At 34.0% G+C, this 12,085-nt stretch overlaps 1 pseudogene; it reads left to right on the forward strand.

Moving 5' to 3' along the window:
- The first annotated feature begins 6,899 nt into the window (after positions 1-6,899).
- On the forward strand, positions 6,900-7,018 carry LOC111741641 (annotated as a pseudogene).
- The last annotated feature ends 5,067 nt before the right edge of the window (positions 7,019-12,085 follow it).

Consider the following 12,085-nt stretch of genomic DNA (forward strand, 5'->3'; position numbering starts at 1 on the left):
GATCATCTCAAAAGACTAAAGGTATTTGACAAAATTCAGTGTCCCTTAATTATTAAAAAAAAACACTTGACAAATTAGGAATAGAAGGGAACTGCTTCACCTGATAAAGGGCATCTGTGAATAACTCACTGCCAACATCATGCTTAATGGCAAGAAACAGAATACTTTCCCTCTCAAGTCAAGAGCAAGGATATCTGCTCTCATCATTCCATTCAACATTATACTAGAAGTCCTAGCCATAGCAGTTAGACAAGAAAATGAAAAGGCATCCAGATTGCGAAAATTTATAAAGCGATCCTAAAATTCATGTGGAAATGCAAGCAACTCAGAAGAGACAAAAACAATTTTGAAAAAGAACAAAATTAGGACTCATTTCCTGATGTCAAAACTTACAACGAAGTAATCAAGAAAATGTGACACTGGCATTAGGACAGAACATATAGATCAATGGAATAGAATGGAGCACCCAGAAATAAACCCTTACATTTATAGTCAGTCGATTTTGACAACAGTCATAAGACAATTTAAGGGAGAAACTAGTGCTGGGACAACTAGACATCTACATCATCTAAAAGAATGAAGTTGAACCTCCATCTCACACCATATACAAAAATTAACTCAAATGGATCGACAACCTAAATGTAAGAGTTAAAACTAAAATTATTAAAAGAAAACATAGGTGTAAATCTTTGCGTACTCTGAGTTAGCCAATGGTTTCTTAGCTATGGGACCAAAAGCACAAGGAACAAAAGAAAAAAAATAAATTGGGGTTCATTAAAATTAAAAACTTCTGTGCTTCAAAAGACAGTATGAAAAAGTAAAAGGCAACTCAGAATGGGAGAGAATATTTAAAATCATATATATGATAAGGAACTCATATCTAAAATATATAAAGAACTCTTACAACTCAGCAACAAAAAGATAATCCAATTTTTTTTAAATAGGCAAAGGGTCTGAATACTTTTTTCTCCAAAGATAAACAAATGTCCAATAAGCACATGGAAAGATGTTCAAAATCATTAGCCATCAGAGAAATGCAAATCAAAACAACAATGAGATACAACTTTACACCTACTAAGACGATTATAATAAAAAAGAGGATAACAAGTGTTGAAGATGTGGAGATTTTGGAATGTTCATGCCCTGCTCTTGGGAATGTAAAATGGTACAGCCACTTTGGAAAGCAGTCTGACATAACCTCATAAGGTTAAACATGAAGTTACTATATGGTACAGCAGTTCCACTCCTAAATCTGTACCCAAGAAAACTGAAAACATGTCTATGCAAAAATTTATACACAAATGTTCATAGTAGCATTATTCATAATAGCCAAAAAGTAGAAACAGAGGTGTTCTTCAACCGATGAATAGGTAAAAAAATATTGATATATTTATACAGTGGAATAGTATTTGGCAGTAAAAAGAAATAAGGTACTGACTGATACATACTACAAGGTATATGTAAACACCACACTAGGTGAAAGAAACCAGTTACAGAATACCACGTGCCATACAATTCTGTTCATATGAAGTATCCAGAGTAGGCAAATCCATAGAGACAGATTGATCAGTGGTTGCTACCTGAGAGTTGGGGAATAGGGAGATTGGGCATAATAGCTAAAGGTACAGGGTTTCTTTTGGGGCTGTTGGCAGTGTTCTAAAGTTCATTGCAGAGGTGCTTACACAACTCTATAATAAAAACAAATTACATACTTGAAATTGGTGAGTTCTATGAGATGCGAATTGTAGCTCAATAAAGCTGTCATGGAAAAAAAATAATTAAGTTTCCAGGTATGCCTGATTACTTCATGTTGCTGAGTCGCTTTTGTTTACGATTAGATCCTATTTTAAACCCTACTATTCTTTCTCTTTTAGAGCTAAGCCTCTCTGCTGGATACCTGCAGCTGGGGCGCAAATGCCAAGATTTCACCTCTTCTGCAAGTAGAAAGCTCTACTTTGATACCCATGCCTTAGTGTGTTTACTCGAAGAAAATGGTAATCCTCTCTCAATGGTCACTCAGTGCCATAGAAAAACACTATAACTTATGACTTCTCACAATTTCATCTAACTTCTCATATTTCTCTTTGACTTAAGTCCTCATTTGTTGAAGGACATTTTTGCTTCATAGTACAATTGAGATTTTTCTCATATATTTTGCCCGAGTAAAGTGTACTCTTATAACAACATCACTCTGGAAATATGTTATAGATAAAAATTTAGATACAAGTCAGCAAAACTCAGGAGTGGTTTCTGTGCCAACTGTCTGAAGCACAAAAATGATGGTTTTATTACTATGCATCTTATGTGCTTTTAAAATTTTTATGAAATTAAATGTTACTGAGCAGCAATTACCGATAATATCAATTTATCATGTTCTTTTAAAAAAATATTCAGACTAACATTTTCCCTTATTGCTGTTGAGTTAATTAATATATAAGATTGCTCTGACATTTATTGAAAGTACACTTAGTATATAGATAACACTCTCATATTTAGTCTAATCTGGACAGATACACTGATTATAATTCTCTATACGGTAACACATATGTTCCCCAAATCAGATTCTTGAATATCACAGATTATGCCTTTGAAATAAGCATATCCGTTTTTTACTTCATTGTATAGTATTTATCCAGTTGTGCATATTCATATCTGAAGAGCCACCCTCTGTAAATGTACTTCACATCACCAAGTCAAGGTGATAGAGTGAATTCTGTGCTTATGTGGGGGAGTTAGGAGTTCTGGGTTCAAGCTATGCCAGGATCCAGCTGCAGAGCCTAGAGAGACCTTTTATACTCAGTTTCCATTTCCTCACTGGTAGCTGGGCAAAATAATTCTAAAGAGCCTTTTGAGTATTAAATGAGATAATACTTGAATGTACTTTGGAAAAACTCAAATGCTCTATAATAATTTTTATAACTTTTCTTCTCAAAACTTTTGTTGGTCAAAAAGAAAAGCGAAAGTGAGAAGAGAGGGACATCTAAAATTATCTTCGTAAGCAGAAGTCTTCCTACTTTCTTTTTCCTCTTTTTTTTTTTTTGTTGGACCTTTTGTGTTTGTATTCAAAGTAACCAAAAGTAAAAAGATATTGGAGATAATGGGGGCATTTTAACATATACTAGGTGTTGATGATATCAAGGGAGCATCATTATATTTGTTAAGTGTGACTGTGGCAAGGTAACTGCAGAAGACTCAAAATGGCCACCAAAACTTCCTCCCAATGAGAGGTGGAGTTCATTTCCCCTTCCCCACTTTAAAATTTTATGTATTTATTTTTTTATTTTGACAAATAAAACTTGTATATGTTTAAAATGTGCTTCCTGCTTTTCTTGATTTCAACCCTTGACCCATGAATATTTGCATGTTTCAAGACCAGTGATTTGAGGGCCTCACTGAAGTAAGTGTAGGGTGAGAAGGCACCAAGATGAATGATAGACATCTTAGTTGTATGGGTTAGGATAAGTCCAGGAAGGACCCTTCGAGGAGTACTCCATCCTTTATCCTTTTTTTCTCCAGAGTTAATGTCTCCTGATTAACAAAACTTCCTCTGTCTGTAATCTCACTAACACTGATTGTGTCTTGTCCTCTCATTCCTGCAAAAAATTAATTCGTATCTGGTAACCCAGTAGGTTTTCAGGCTTAACTTCTGTTTTTTCTTATCCCTGTCACCTCCCACAGGTGGTTATAAATTATAAGGCTTTGGAGGTTATTATCAGCATACATTCTCTTCCACTCTCTGTTTTTCCTTTCTTCATAATTGCCAGACCTCATCATGTTTCACTACAAACTCTTAAAGTTTTAAAAATTGTGAAAGACATGTTTATTTTCAAAAAATTAGGAAGACAGAAAAGAAATAAGAAAAACTATTCAGAATCCCAATACCCACATCTAAACATTTTGGTGGGTAACCTTTTGGGTGATTTTTCTAGATATGCATGACCCACACATTGAAAATTAAAGGATTTTGAATGAAGTGAAGAGAGTAAGTCTTTGGAGGTCTTTATGTCTCCTTTAAATCTGTGGGTTTGTTTTTTTTTTTTTTAATTTTAGTCCCATGCTTAATCTCATTCAGATTGTATCAGTCATAACTTTATTCAAATAAATATGCCATTAATTACAAGAATCAGTAGATTCTTCTGAAGTTCTTATAGATGGATGTATTTAATAGAAGGAATTACTTTTCAGGGACTTGGTTTTAAGTGTTTTATTACAATACCCAATGTGAACTAGAAGTTGCTATCTAAGTTATTAAAAACAGTAATATTGTTGAGTTGAATCTTTATGTAATTCAATAGTTAACGATTTGTCTTATTTGTGCTAGATATAAAACAATTGAGCTTTCCTACTTACGTAAATTGTTTTTGCTAATATATATATTTTTAAATTAAGGAAGTCACATCTATTGTAGAAAATTTAGACAATACAGAAGAAAACAAAAATTACATAGAATCTTTGTTAAATTATAAAAGCAACAAATTATAATTTTAAGTCTTTTTTTTTTTTTCACTTGACCTTTCATTGCAGGCATCCCCTATGTTATTAGACCACTGAGAGCATGATTTTTGGCAGCTAGGAAAGACATTATAGAAGGACATTAGCCCATCTCCTCACTTTACATGAGGAAGCAGACTCAGATTTGTCATACTTGTCCAGAGTGACAGACAGATAATAGCCTGTGACTGTAGTCTCCTCACTCTCCTACCACACTAGGCTTTCTTCCTGCTTCTGAATGTGTAAGTTTGCATTTTCTCCCATACTATGGAGAATTTTTTTTTTTTTTTTTTTGGATAACTAGAGTCTCCTGAGTATGATTTTCTTTGTGTGTTTACTTAGGGTTTACTACTCAACAAGCAGAAATCATTGTATCTGCACTGGTCAAGATCACAGAGGCCAACATGGATATCATCTACAAAGACATGGTCACGAAGGTGCAACAGGTTGGCTTTGTCAGGGCGCTGTAGCAAATTTAAAGTCTAAAGGGAGGGTATTATTTGTAATATATGTTTCTGGATAATATTTTATTGAAAGGCATATAGTAATTTTAACCATAGTTGAAAGGCAGATGATTACAGTGGCATAAAAAATATTTATTCAGAGCTATTTAGTGAACTCTCATGGAATCATTATGCCTCAAAACTCACTGTGCTTGAAAACTGACTATTCCCATCTATCACACTTTAATAAATGGAGATGTGGCCAGAATTATAGCAGTGTGTTTTGAGTCCTTAGACTGCCACTTTTTTAACTATGATTCACTTGATGATGATGCTGGACTTGAGTTTTTCTTCTTTTCCTTTCTGATTTTGGCAAAGAGGATGGCCTTGCCGAACCTCTTTTCCTGTGTCCACATTCTTCTAGTTTCTCCATAGGATGATGCCAGGAAGAGACCATAGGAGATAGACTTTCTAGACTAGATTGGGTTATATGTTTTGTTTTTTCTTTTCCTAGGAGATCACTCTTCAGCAAATAATGTCTCAGATTGCCAGTGTGAAAAAAGATATGATTATTTTGGAGAAGAGTGAATTTTCAGCCCTCAGAGCACAAAATGAGGTAAAACTAAGCAGCCGCTCATAAAATGTTTTATATTCAGACATTGAGATATAATATATGTACAGAGAAGTGCACAAGTAAGTGTACATCTCAATGAATTTTCACAAAGTGTGCACTACTGGTCAGATCAAGAAGTAAAACATTAGCAGTACCCCAGAAGTCCTGCTTATGCCCACTTCTAGTTACTCCTCCCACAGAGGGGACCACTCTCTTGGCTTATATCACCATTGACTAGTTTTGCCTATTCTAGAACTTCAGCTGATGGCATCATACAGTGTGTCTTGCAGCAATAGACCATTCTTTTTCATTATAGAATTATATCAATATCTCACATTATTCTACTGTAATGTATATTAGAATTGTTTCCAGTTTTTGGTTATTATAAATAAATGTGCTATAAAATATTCCTTAGTTTTGTAAAGTGTGGCATATGGGATCATTTAAGTGCTGTCTTTGCATCTTCCTTTTGTTTTCAGTCCTATTGAAGTCCCATAAAGGAAGTTCATTTATTACCTGTTAGTCTTGAAAGAAACTTTCTACCAAAGATTCCTTCTTTTGCTAGAAAAAGATAAAGTTTGAAACTCTCAGAGTTGTCCTTGAAGTCAGCTGTTAGTTAAAAGAAAAATTAAAAGAGGTGTTAAAGAAAGCAAGGCCTCTGAAGGCAAACAAGTTAAAAAAAAAATTAAACGATCTTGGCAAAACAATCACTTCTGCTACTGAGACTATTTAATGTTACATTCTGAATGTAGCCACCTTCGTGTTGCATGAAGGACAACTTGAAGAATTTGTGTATAAATATATGTTCTAGTATTTGCGTATTACCAAATTTTATATTTTTCTTCTAACCTTCTAAACATATCCTTGACTTGTTTCTTTTTAATGTTTTTTAGAAAGTAAAGCTTGAACTACATCGGTTAAAACAACAAGTAATGGTAAGATCCTCATTCCTGTTTGCTTGCTTGTTTACAGTTATGTAACCTTAGTAAAAATATGTCAGAAATACTTTATATGTTCTTAAAAACTTAATTCTATGTTAAATATTCGTGTAATACATCTCAAAAGTACACACTGGAAGATTTAGCTAAGAACATAGCCAGTGAATAAGTTACTGATTTTTGTAACCAAATTGATTAAGAAAATTGTATTCTAGGGGGAATTAAGTCATTTTTAAATGAAAAATGTTCTAAAGTAGAACATTTGGAACCCTTAGATTCTCTTAGAAGTGACTGTAGAGGATTACATGTGATCCTTAAATGAATTAAAATGCTTACTGTGCCAGCTGATTTTTTTTAAGTAGAAAAGACATTGATATTAAGAAAAGATTTTAATGTGTCATAAAGAAGGCCGTAGGCTACGGTCATGCTACCCTGAACAAGCCCTATCCTGTCTCATCTCGGAAGCTAAGCAGAGTCGGGCCTGATTAGTACTTGGATGGGAGACCACCTAGGAAGACCAGGTGCTGTAGGCGTAAACATTTTTTAAAAAAGGGATTGTAAGCTGACAAGGTCCTTGCAGTCTATGAGGTAAACCAAGGGTTGCCTCACCTAAAAAAAAAATAAGGCTTTATTTAAATAAAAATGTAATATTTTACTTCTTTGAGTCCATCTCTGCTTTCCAAAGTTGTCCAAGGAATAGTTCTAATTATAAATTCCACTAGGAGATTATCTTGGGAATCTTGAGGTTAAAAGCAACAATAACTCACTCTGGGCTAATTTAAGCATAAAAAGGATTGTTTGTATATATAACTGGGAAGTCTCAAGACAAGCCTGACTCCAGATGTGGCTTGGCCAGAGTCCTCTGACGTCACTAGTCCCCATCTCCATTTCTCTGTGAGCCCCTGTCCTACTCTGCCCTGCTCTGAGCTAGCCCTTCAGGGTAGAAGCACTGGAGGGTACAGCTTTCCCAGACTTCACATCCTTAGAGCGTTTGGATTTCTTACTTTGGATTTCTTTCTTTTTTTTTTTGTCATTTGCCCTCCTACTAGGATGAAGTGATGAAAGTCCGAACAGATACCAAATTAGACTTCAATCTAGAAAAGAGCAGAGTAAAAGAATTGGTATGTTTATTAAAAATAGAGTATGAGTAATTTCTTTGCAAGATGGAATGCTTGGTCTAAGTTTCTATACAGTTCATAAGTACTGTAAAATATTTACCTGTATATCATTGTTAGACAGTTTTTTCTTTATTTTAATTATATTTTAAATTAGGACAAGTTTGTTGCTTTCAAAAGTAACATTAAAATTAAAATCTTGGTCAAATCAAGTTGAATTTTTTTCTTTGTTTCAGAGATACTAAATTATGTGTCAGATATTGATAAAGAAATTACACTCAGTCTTGATCTATTTAATACTGACTTAAACTTCCACAGGTCCTGATTTTATACAAGTTGAGTTGATTATCTGACTTAAATAATATTAAATTATTAATTTTAAATAGTATTAGATTCTATACCAAAATTCAAGATGAAAAAATTATTTCCATATTGCCTTTTTTTAAATGGAGAAATCTTAATGACTATATGGCATTGTTTTGAAATCCATGTTCTAAAGGATTCTTTAAGTTATGTTAACGTGAAATTTTTAATCACGAGAAGTAGTGCTGTAAGTTTGTTACCAAAAAGATACCACAAATGTAGGTTGTAAATGATTAAACTGAAGGAGATACATATCTGCACAATGACTTGTGGGATCATGCACAGGACCTAAGAAAACTGGAAATACGGCTCTGCTGCCCTTGCTTGCTTTACCAAAGAAAATACATATAAATACAAATTTTATCCCTCAGAGCTTTCACAGTAACACTTCTTTTTTTTAATTGAGATGTAATTGACATGTATTAGTTTCAAGTGTATAACGTGATTTGATGTTTGTATATATTGCAAAATGATCATCACAATATGTCCAGTTAACATCCATCATAGTTATAAATTTTTTTCCTTATGACAAGAACTTTTAAGATTTACTCTCTTAGCAACTTTCTAATATACCATACGATATTGTTAACTATAGTTGCCATGCTGTATATTACATCCCCATGACTTAATTATTTTTTAACTGGAGGTTTGTGCCTTTCAACCCTCTTCAAGACTCATTTTACCCACCCTTTGTTTCTGGCAACCATCTTCACAGTATCTGTGAGCTCGAGTTTCTTTTTTTGTTTGGTCTTTTAGATTCCACATGTAAGTTAGCCCATACTGTATTTATCTCTTTGATTTATTTCACTTAGCATAATGCCCTCAAGGTTCATCCATGTTGTTCAAGCAGCAGGATTTTTTTTTTTTTTTTTATGGCAGGATAATATTACTATATATATATATATACACACACTCATGTTTCCTTGTTCATTCATCCATCAGTGGACACTTAGGTTGCTTCCACATATTGGCTATTATAAATGCTGCTATGAACAGGGGGGTACAATAAGTTGTATGTTTTAATAAAGATATGTGTTGGATAGCCTCTAGTTATTTTTAACCCATCTACTTGTTCTGGCTTTATTTGAATTTGATAACATTAGGTAGATACCTTTTTCATTCTTAGCATAATGAGAAATAGGGCATATAATACATTTTTCACTAACACAGAATTGGATACACATGCAGAAACTGAATACTCATAATTGTTCGTTGTCTTCTCATTTTTACCCTTTTTTTTTTTTTTTTTAACAGAAGTCCCTTTAACATTTCTTGTAATACTGATTTGTTGGTGATGAATTTCTTAAGCTTTTCCCTGTCTGGGAAGCTCTTTGTCTCACCTTCCATTTTAATTGAAAGCCTTGCTGGGTAGAGTATTCGTGGTTGTAGATTCTTGTTTTACATAACTTTGAATATTTCTTGCCAGTCCCTTCTGGCCTGCAGAGTTTCCATTGAAAAATCAGCAGACATTCTAATGAGGGTACCCTTGTAAGTAACTAGCTGCCTTTCTCTTGCTGCTTATAAGATTCTCTTTGTCTTTGACCTTTGGCATTTTAGTTATGATGTGTCTTGATATGGGTCTGTTTGAATGCCTCATTGTCTTTCACAATTTGCTTTTAACCAAAATGTGCTACAACAACAAATGAAGTTAATATTGAAACTCAAACAAGTACTCAACTATATTTTGGAACTGCCTATGGATTTCAAGATAGAAGTTGAGCTTCATTATACTAAATAATTGATTATGCCCATGCTATCTATCTTTCTAGTATTAAAACACTTTTCAATCATGAAGATTAAATCACTTAGTATCACTAAAATATTTAGTGATCACCAGCATATGACTCGTATATAGAAGAGGAGAACTCTTGATTACCTTTGTCCTTATGGGTTGTATAATTAGCAAAAATTCTGAATTCACTTAATTTAGGAAGATGCCTGTATTTAACCAACCTGGGAAGAAATATACCGAGGATACTGGGAAATACAAATGTGAGGATGGATTAAAGCCAATGAATTTGTGATTTACTAACCTATCTGAGTTGTTCTTGGTAATGCTAAACTTAGATTACTCCAAGGTGCAAGAAAGTAGTATATTATTATGAAGCTAACATGTATTTAATATGCATTGATGAAGATGAATTATTTGACCCCCTCATTCCCTTAATAAAATTATAGCGTCAATTACATTAAGTGGAGTGACATTTACAGCCAGTTTCAAAAGTAATATGGCCTATAAACTTCTTTTCATAAAGATGGAGCCACACTGAACTTATTTTTAAAATCGTGATAATGTCAAGACTTACACTTTCTTTCTCTTGTAGCTAAGTTAATAGTAACTTACTGAAGGCCAGAGTTTAAAGGAGTGCAGAAAATCCAGTTCTACCCTGCCCTCTGGTGGTGATATGATGCATAGCTCTCCTTATCTGATACCCTGACATTTAAATCTGGAAATGAGTATTCTTTAGTTCTAGTGACTAGTCTTTAGTTTGAAGTTTGGGGGTTTTTTCTTCTTCTTCTTCTTCTTTTTTTTTTAAATTTTCAAGTAATGTTGTTTTTATACTCTATCCACCTGGTAGACTTGGGAAATTTTTATAAATAGAAAGTTTGTAGATACTTCAAAAGCGTTAATTATTTTCCCCTATAACAATATACAGTGAAGAATTTTTCATTCTTCACTTAAAGTATAGATTTGCATTTGTTCAATTAAATCCTAATGCCCACAACTAAAGGAGGTATATCTGATTTTGGTCTCAATGTCAGCAAAATTACACTAAATCTTTGCACAGACATTCATAGCCAAAGGCAAGATATCATTTTACTTTTGGGTAGAATTTGTCAGTTCCTTCAGTAACACTGGGCTGTGACAGTACCCACGTGGGTTTGTTTGTTTTTAATGAAAACCAAAATATGATAGCTTAGCGTATGTCTTGTATCTTTATATTCACATTGTGTTTTATAATCACAAAGCAACATCTGTGTCACATATAATATCCTTCCTATCTTTTGTCTAAGCCTCAAATAGTGACCAGTTTTGTCTATAGTTATGCTGGGATAGCTCCTAAATTGAATTATTCCCTACTTTTTTCAACTCTCTCAAAGCCAACTAGCGTATGACTCAGCATCCGTCTAAATTGGTCCCAGAGAATGCTGTTATATTAGTGAGAGGGACCTAGAGACATCACAGTGAAGAGATGAAAAGAGAAAAACATAGCAGAGAGGTGAAGGATGACAAAAAGGAATCCAGATACTGGAGCGATAAATGAATATAAATAAGAAACCTCAAGAAACACATCTAAAGGAGAGGGTCAAGTAGGCTACTTTAACCTGGAGGTGATTTCTAGTGTTACATATTCTTGGAAATAGCGAGGCTAGAATATGTTAAGGCACTAGAGAAGGAGGAGACAGAGAAAGGAATAAATCAGCATCTGACCTATGTGACATGTTTGTTTCAGTATTCTTTAAACGAAAGGAAGCTGCTGGAAATGAGGACAGAAATGGTGGCATTGGTAAGAAATGAGTCTGGCTTTTCTTGGTCATTTTATTCATCTCCGCTTCATCCCATGCATGATTATTGTTGTTTGTAATGATGTGTCATAGGAAAATATATGCAGGTTTAGTGTCATAGGTTTTTTTTAAAATGCAGTAAAAATACACATAAAAATTACCATTTTAACCATTTTCGAGTATACAGTGACATTAAGGATATTCACATTATTACACAACCATCACCGCTGTCTGTTCACAGAACTCTTTTCGTCTTTCAGAACTAAAACTCCCCTCGTTAAACACTGACTCCCCATTTCCTTCTCCCCACAGCCCCTGCCAACCACCATTCTGCTTTCTGTCTCTGCATTTCACTAGTACTCTAGGTATCTCATATAAGTGGACTCATACAGCATTTGCCTTGTTGTAACTGGCTTATTTCACTTAGCATATTGTCCTCAGGGTTCATCCATGTTGTAGCATGTGTCAGAATTTCCTTCCTTTTTAAGGCTAAATAATAATTCCATTGTATGGCTGTACCACATTTTGATTATCCTGTCTATGGATACTTGGGTTGCTTCCACCTTGTGGCTGTTGTGAAGAATGCTACTATGAACATGAGTGTTCAAATATCTG

The sequence above is a fragment of the Pteropus vampyrus genome, unplaced genomic scaffold (assembly GCF_000151845.1).
Source record: "Pteropus vampyrus isolate Shadow unplaced genomic scaffold, Pvam_2.0 Scaffold80, whole genome shotgun sequence".
Lineage (NCBI taxonomy): Eukaryota > Metazoa > Chordata > Mammalia > Chiroptera > Pteropodidae > Pteropus > Pteropus vampyrus.